This window comes from Myotis yumanensis, unplaced genomic scaffold (genome assembly GCF_028538775.1).
Source record: "Myotis yumanensis isolate MYYU_CA2020_CCGP unplaced genomic scaffold, mMyoYum1.0.hap1 SCAF_1, whole genome shotgun sequence".
Taxonomy (NCBI): Eukaryota; Metazoa; Chordata; class Mammalia; order Chiroptera; family Vespertilionidae; genus Myotis; species Myotis yumanensis.
The window spans coordinates 225,434,625-225,443,517 of record NW_027223752.1 but is presented as its reverse complement, the minus strand read 5'-3'; the positions used below and the strand labels follow the sequence as shown (position 1 = coordinate 225,443,517).

Here is an 8,893-nt window from a genome sequence, read left to right as displayed (position 1 = left end):
TTTGTATTTCTAAAAGTTTATATCTTCAAATTGCTAAAAAATCTTTTTTCATTGGAAACAATGAAGATGCTCTTACATTGGGGGCATAAATGGTAGTCGTAATTGACACTTTACTTAGAATCCTAGTATCCTATAAGTGAGAGGGCTTTGGTGGCCACCCATGTAACTGTCTTCTTGAAGGAGGAGTCCCCTCCACAAGTCACAATCCATGATTACCCATTCTCAACAGGAAGGTCAGTGGGATGAGAAACCCCAGTGCCTCAGAGGAGCCAGTCAGAGCTTGTTATTGTTACTAAACAGTTTTTCTTCCCACTGAAGCAAAGTGTCTTCTGATAACTTCCACCCAATTCCATTCTCCAAGTTGAAATCTGATTATTTTTATATGACAGCCTTTTAAATATTTCTAGGAAGGGATTGCTTTGCCAAATAATCATTTTTTCCTTAAGGTAAGCATCTTTAATTTTTTCAACTTTCTAATATACTTTCCAGATATTTCTAGAAACTCAGAATGAATTTAGGATTACATAAAATAAAAAATCAGTAAAATGAAGATAGCTGTGGATTAGAACAAGAACAAGACAGGGAAAGGGAATCTGGCCCACAGTTGGTATCTTTCATATCATCTTGATTAGTCCTGGTAGTTACCCAATGAGACAATGTTGGTTAAGATTTACTATCCTACAAGTGACAACAACAAAAAAAGAAGAAGGAAAAGAAAAGAAAAGAAAAGAAAAAACCAAAAAAAAAACAAAAAAAACAAACACCCCAAACCCCAACTCACACTGGCTTAGGCAAAACAAATTGGTTAATAAGAAACTGAAAAATGCCAAGAGTAGATCTTGGTCTTCAGTATAACTTGGTCCGGGAACTCAAATAATGACACTAGGACTTGGCTTCTTTCCATCTCTCAGCAACACAAAAACAAAAACAGTCAGCAAAATCAGTCTTTGTATGACCTTAATTCTTGGTTGAAAATATGGTAAGTTCCTGCAACTCCAGGCTTACATCCTCCCAAGTTCAAGTTCAGCAGGAAAGAGTCCCTTAAGTTCCAATAAAAGTCGAATTACATTTTATTGGCTCTAACTGCTCATGTGCCTGCTTATGAACCAATGGTTGGGTTGGGAACATGGGTAACCTTGTTACCCAGGCCTGAGACCTCCATGCACCTCTGAAGTTAAGGGTAGAGGCACCACCCAAAATGTATAAATAATGAGTGGTATTGGGGTGGTTCCCCAGAAAGTAATTTGGATGCTGTTACCTGTCAGAAGAGGGAGGATTCACCCCCTCTACCCTTCTTTAGTTCTTATGGCTGGACTAATAATAAAATAGATACAAGACTAGATTAACAGGAGAAAAAACAACCCTATATAATAACAGGCTAATATGCAAATTGTCGCCTCAGTGGGGAGTTTGACCCGGAGTTCGACCAGAGGGCGGGGCTGGCCCACCAACTGCCCAAGGCCCCTCCCTCCAGCCGGCACGAATTCATGCACTGAGCCTCTAGTTTAATATAAGAGCAAGGGAGGCTCATAATATGAGGCTAAGGTCATAAAACAAGGCTCAATGATCAAACCAGGCACCTTTTCTGACAAAGAAGCAATACATTTGTGAGAAATTGACAGGACAAAGAAAGTTAATGCTCATGAAAAAGGAATCTAAGCAAGGTTTGGGCCGAGGTAGAAAATCTATAAAGGTGCTACAAGATTTGTTTATACAAGCTTTTCCATTGTGGATTTCTTCTCCATCTTCTCCTCCTCCTCCTCCTCCTCCTCCTCCTCCTCCTCCTCCTCCTCCTTTCAGGATTTTTTTAAACTCTTGTGATAAGGTTGTCTCAGCAGAAGCAGGATACCTGAGAAAGCAGGGAGAGTTATTTCCTGCTTTTAGAGACAGAGGAGAGTCAGAGAATGCTTCCCCCCCCACCCACTGCTTCTCAAGTGATTTTCATTTGAAATATCCTGAGATGGCCTGCCCTGGGCCCCTACATACCCAAAGAGGTGGGAATGAAGCACTGAGACTTTCGCATTTATTATTATTTTAGTCTCCCATTTAGAGACAAGGGAACCAAAGCTCAGAGACCAGAAGCGGTTTGTCCAAGGTCACACACCTGAAAAGTGGCAGGAGGGGAGGGGATTTTTGTGTGCTGATCTACAAAGCCATACCCGCTCCCCACAGCAGTGTCCAGGGGAGTTCTGCTAGCTGGACTGGAACCTAGCATTTCTACTTCTTATGATTCAGTGCTTCAGGTGACAAAGTAACTAATTTTTAGCCCTGGTGATTCAGGGACTTTCCTGAATTGTTTGAGTTAAGCTACAGTTTCATCTAGGATTCCTGGCAAAGGTGTTGGAATTCTCCATGATTGGTCAGTGAGTTCATCAGCATCTTCCCAGAACAGCGGTAGGGGGGTGAGGGGTCACAGCTGGGGGGACTTTAGAAGCCAGTCACCCATTGCATCCTGATTTTCATTTCCTGGTAGCAAGTCTGGTGTTGCCCATCAAGGACAGCCTCAATGGTGTGCCTCGGGGACCCCAGGGTGGGACCCTATGGGCATCCTGCCCCAGAGATGAGACTTGGTCAGCCTTTGCACTGTTTCAAGATGTAGATGTGATGCCTTGGTCATAGTGGGGCCTAGTCCCCATTATCAGTAGAGCATTTCACATATTTCTCTAACTTGTGGCATTTGAAATGCCACCCCAGATAGACCTTAGAAAGATAAACTATGTCCCTTCTCAATAGCAGAATAAACTGTGATGTGATCATGCATGAAATATATTCACACATGAGATACCACCCACCATAAAGCTAATGTGGAGCAACAAGAAGCATTGTAGAAGGACACACGTGAAATCATGCTGCATGTGGTGGAGGCTGCACGAGAGGTAAAGGTATAAACACATGCAAAGGCATCTCATGGTGGTGGTTTACTGGGGTACGTGGAAGGGGCTTCAAATGGAAAGGGGAAACAGGCATCATCAATCTTTAAAATATATATATTGATTTCAGAGAGAAAGAGAAAGGGAGAGAGAGACAGAAACATCAATGATGAGAGAGAATCGTTGATTGGCTGCCTCCTGCATGCCCCTTACTGGGGACCATGCCCAAAACCTGGGCATGTGCTCTTGACTGGAATCGAACCTGGGACCCTTCTGTCTGCAGGCTGATGCTCCAGCCACTGAGCCAAACCGGCTAGGGCAGCATCATCAATCTTATTTGTAATACTTTATTTCTTAAGCTGGGTGGCAGATACAGAGATGTTATCACAATATTTTCTATACTTGATAATGAGACAAGTTCCCCTCAGTCATAGCCCAGTTTCCACCTTTCAGATGCTGTATTTGGTCAGGATTCAAAGGCAGAGACATAATCCACTCTAGCTGCTGACATAGGCTGACAAAAGACTTAACACTGTTAGTAGAATTTCTCAACAAAAAAAAAAAAAAAAAAAGAAAGAAAGAAAGAAAGAAAAAGAATAGAATTACTCCGGAGGCTGAAGGTACCCACTGAGATTTCAGTGATAGCTTTGAGAGCCACACCACAGAACGAGGGGGCACCAAGGGCATGATTGCCTTCTACAATCAAAGATGCTACCAACTGTGCCCTGGACAGTGTGGCTCAGTAGTTGGAGCGTCGTCCCATGCACTGAAAGGTCTCGGGTTTGATTCCCAGTCAGGGCACATATCTAGTTTTTGGGTCTGATTCCCGGTATGGGAGGCAACCGATTGATGTTTCTCTCTCTTTCCCCACCCCGACTTCCTCTCTTTCGAAAATCAATTAGAAAAAAAAAAAAGATGCTACTTGGAAAGACCAGACTCCACAGCAATGGGGCTTGCCAGAGGAAACAGCAGAAGTGTGCCTCCCTATCCTCACTTCCCCCAGTTGGTGGATCCTCGTGGACATCTGGGAATTGTAGTTTGTAACTTCCCAGCCTCTGCAGTGCAGGAGGACACATGAGGAGAAAGAAGGAAATGTTAATCCACCATATTATGGGAGCTGTATTATACCATCACACAATCTCTTCCTGCCCTACACCACCGGGGCCTAGCCTTTACTCCTACCTTCACCCCCTCTCTGAATTTCTACCCCAGCCTCCATAATAGATTGGAAATTGGTAGTCAGAAGACTCAATGAAAAAACAAGATGCAGTTCAGTAGGCACTGTTACAACATGGCAACTTTATGCATATGAGACCCAGACACAGGATTGCAAAGAATGCATTAGACCTGGAAAAAACAACAACTGGGGTCTGCTGGACCACAGTCAGCTAGGTGGTCCCAGAGGGAAAGTGGTAGTACTTAGTGGTGAAACAGTCCAGCTCTGGATTCAGACCAACCATCTCAAGCCATATTTTTTGGTTCCCTGACTTGGATCCCAATAGCTCAGGCCATTTTTGATGGCCCCATCACTTACTAAAGGGTGCCATTGGACAAATTCCCTTCAGTTTTCTCATCAACAAAAAGGTGGATAATGATGATGATGATGATAAAATATCCCTCATGATACAGAAATAACAATAATAGCAAATATAGTGTTTACCAGGCTCTGGACTAAGCATAACACTTACTTTAACACATTTAATTTCACAACAAGGCTGCAGATATGGGTACTTTTGTTATGGCTCACAAAGGTGCAATCTGGGTTCAAACCCAACAGTTTGGCTCTGTGCTCATGATGGCTCCATAATGCTCCTCTCAGGATACATTCAGGGCTCAGGACAGACTGAATACTGGGTGAGTCTGAAGTAGTCCTTAGCCATTATTATCAGGAGAGCAGCTAGAGAGAGAGGTGAGCATATAACCAACCAACCACAATACTGAATTAGGTCAAATGGAAAAATGTGCTACCTGCAGACCCAGGGTAGGGCACAGCTAGGCGGAGTGCCCTGAGGCAGGTGTGTCATATTTATACTAATAATAGCCTAGGTGGTCGTCATGCCCTCATGCCATGATGCCCTCAAGCCATTACAAGGAGGCTGCATGCACAGTGGGCGAGAGTGGGTGGGCGGGGCCTGGGGGTCCCACAGCTGCATGCATTGTGGAGGTGGGGCCTGGCAGCTGCTCCATGCAGCAAGGCCTGGGGGTCCTGTGGCTGTGCGCGCCATGGAGGTGGGACCCCCGGCTCCGGCCTACCTCTTTGGGGCAATCCATCGAGGAGCCCTGGGGTCCCGGGTCTTGTGAGATTTTGTGCGCCAGGTCACTAGTCTATATATATAGAATCCTAATATGCAAATTGTCCCCTCAGGTGGGAGTTTGAGGGCCTGGGAGCTCAACCACTCTCTATGATGTGCGCTGACCACTAGGGGGTGATGAGGAACGAAGGAAGGCCCCGGCCAGCAGCCAGCAGCTGCTAGGGACCATACCAGTGCATGAATTTCGTGCACTGGGCCTCTAGTGTTACTGTAAATCTCACCTAAGGGTGAGTGGAAGGGAGAAGAGTCTACAGCAAAAGCCATTGTGCTGGTTTGATTCCCAGTCAGAATTCTGAGTTATATCCCCAGTTGTTTCTCTCTCTCTCTCTCTCTCTCTCTGCCCTTGGGTAAGGATTAAAACAAAAAAAGGTATACTAGAATCCAACTGAGACTTTCTTTGGTACAAACTATACATAATGTTAAAATGTCACTTCAGTAGCATTCAGGATACTCTTTCAAATAAGTGTGTATTTTCTTAAATTCATCAATGACTACATAGCTTTGAAAAATAGCATCAGATAGATATGGAAAAAGCAAAAATAGCAGCAGAGAGATATACAAAAAGTATTCAGTCAGCCTTCAGATAATGAATGCTTGGTAAATATAGACTTCAGAGGACAAGGACTTGATCTTTGTCTTGTTCCCAGGAGGTGAAAAGTAGGAAGTTTTGAGCCCCAGCCTTCATGATTTCCACACCCACCAGTCAGGAGCAGCTACATAATTTGCAAGGCTAAGTGCAAAAAGAAAAGTGTGGGGTGGATCCCTCATTAAAAACGTATGAAGAGTTTTAACACAGCGATAGAAGAACATTAATACAAGTGTGGGGACCCTCTCAGTGTGGGTCCTATGAGACTGCACAGGCCACATGATATGATGCTTGTCTTACCACTAAAGGATTCCCCCCAAATGGAGGAGTAGAGTAGACGCTAAACCATGACCTCTCAAGTGGGGTGACCTTTTTACAGTCTAAGCAGTTAGCTGAGCAGAGTGACATGTGATTTCAGTGGAGTATGACAACACAGGAAGCTCAAAGGGCTCCCCATCACCCCTCTTTTCTTCTTTCTACAAGCATTTATTGAACACTTTCTTGGTGCCTGGGGCACTGGGAAAGACATGGTTCCTACCTTCAGGATGCTCACAGTCTACTGAGGAAGGTAGTTTTAGCCAGGATAGTGTGGCTCAGTGGTTGAGGGTGACCTATGAACCAGGACGTCACAGTTCGATTCCTCGTCAGGGCACATGCTTGGGTTGTGGGCTCAATTCTGAGTAGGGGGCATGCAGGAGGTGGCCAATCAATGATTCTCTCTCGTCAGTGATGTCTCTCTCTCTCCCTCTCCCTTCCTCTGAAATCAATAAAAATACATATTGCCCTGACCGGTTTGGCTCAGTGGATAGAGTGTCAGCCTGCGGACTCAAGGGTCCCAGGTTGATTCCGGTCAAGGGCATGTACCTTGGTTGTAGGCACATCCCCAGTGGGGAGTGTGCAGGAGGCAGCTGATCGATGTTTCTAACTCTCTATCCTTCTCCTTTCCTCTCTGTAAAAAAATCAATAAAATATATTTTAAAAAATAAAATAAAAATAAAAATACATATTTTTAAAGGGCCATTGATCATCCTGGGGGAGGCAGGAAAGGACCCTGATAGACGCTTCCAAAGGACTTTGCAGACCTGGGGGCCAGGGCAGAGGCTGGATTTGTGGAAGGCCACACTGGCACTGGGGCGCCCAGTTGTGGGAGTGCTCACTGCCCTGGTGAGGCATAACTGGGCCCAGAGAGAGAGCGAGCAGCGGTGCCTAGTACTCCCCCCGAGAGAGGACAAGGTGGATTCAAGATACTGGCTGAATGTGTGGATGAGCAATCAGACTATGTAAAGCAGATGGAAACCTTTCATTCCAGTACCAAATAGAAGCTTCTGGGAGGCCACAGTGAGGATCTACCTTCACACAGACATTTCAGTCATGACTCCCCAGATTCATTTCCTCCGAGGAGGGCCCAGCACAGGTCCTCAGTCGTCTCTCCCCACCGAAGGGCTTGGAACAACTCCCCTGACACATCTCAACCGAGAAGGACTCTTGACTTCTTTGACACATGGAAACTCAGGAGGACCCGACATGACTCCCCCGATTTGGATCCTAATGTTCTTCACTCACTGACCAGAACCCAAACCAGTAAAGCCCCAGCAAGAGCCTCTAGCCAAACTTCTCCACATCAGAAGGGGCCAGGACCCTCTCATCCCTCCATCTTGAAGAACAGCAAGTGTGAATATGACTTGGCCCTCTCTCTGCCATGAAAGAAAGCAGGCAAAATCCCATTTAGGAAATAAGGCTCTTTACCAGTTCTAGGAAATTTCATACAAGCTCTTCACCTAGAGGACATCAGAGTCACACGTTGGACTCCTCTTCCTACCCAAGTGGTGGTCGGAAAGACTTTGATTCAGATCTGTCACCTCCACGGAATACGAGACACCAGAGCTCTGATTCCGACCTGTCTCCACCGAGGAGGAAACAGAGGGCCAACTCTTCTGATTCTGAACTGTCTCTACCTCGAAGGGCTCGGCCTCAGGGAAGAAGCCTGCACACAGGTATTCTGGGGCCAACACTAGGGTGGGGGTGATGTTACCTGACACAGTGAGAGAGCAGGAACTCAGGAAACCGAACCAATAAGCCATGGCATTTGAAGCTGAATTCCAATATAATGAAACAGTATTTTGAGATAAGTCTGGTCGTGGGAGGAAGGTTCTCAATCTTCCTAAAGCCACAACCCTTTAATACAGTTCCTCATGTTGTGGTGACCCCCAATTTCATTGTTATAAATTGAACATAATTAAAGCATAGTGATTAATCACAAAAACAATATGTAATTATATATGTGTTTTCCGATGGTCTTAGGCGATCCCTGTGAAAGGGTCGCGACTCATAGGTTGAGAACTGCTGGTTTAGAGTAAAGAACAAAAGCAGAGCAGGACTTGGAGAGAGATGTGCTGTATGCCCGGTGGGGAGAAGGGCTTGTCCAGAGCCGGCAGCAGCAACCAAGTGTGGAGGATGCAAGAAAGGAAATGCATTCAGTAACCTCGGTACTCGAGTTTGGCTTGAAAGAATTCAGAGCCAAGGAACTCAAATTATAAGGGGAAATTTATTTAGAAAGTTACAGAGGTAGAGGAAGGGCCCTTGGAGCTTAGGAGAAAGAGGGAGAGACACACGCACCTTTGAGGGATAAAAGAGGGGAGAGAGGCATGGTGTGCTCCAGAAAAGAGAGAGGGCACATGCAGAGTCCCTGTACCTAAGGCTTTTATCTGGAGGCCTTAGGGGAGAATCCCAATAGAACATTCATCAGCTTTCCAGGTGTGCCTCTTCGTGATCTCCACTGATTGGTGGGCGCCAGGGGTTTCATCGGTCAATGCAGCTGGTCTTGATGTTGGTCATGGTGTCACTCTATCTGATTTTGCTGCTTTTCTGGGCCTGAAGCTGAAGCCTAGAAGTCATCTTCCAGGGGTTAATGCTTAAGAGAGTGGTCCTGCAAGGGTTTATTGTTTTGCCCGTTGCTAGGCACCGGGGCTCTCTGCCGTGGTAACCCTCGGCACCTGGCCTATTGTTCCTACAACAACGTCATCTGAGCATTAAGCCCCACCATGTCCATTTCTCATTTCACACATTATAGACCCTTTGGTTCCACCTCAGCAGTGATGGAAGGAAACTACTCAGGTATTTATATA

The 8,893-nt window shown here is 45.6% G+C and overlaps 1 pseudogene; it reads left to right on the top strand.

Moving 5' to 3' along the window:
* The first annotated feature begins 5,093 nt into the window (after positions 1-5,093).
* On the top strand, positions 5,094-8,305 carry LOC138996624 (BUD13 homolog; annotated as a pseudogene).
* The last annotated feature ends 588 nt before the right edge of the window (positions 8,306-8,893 follow it).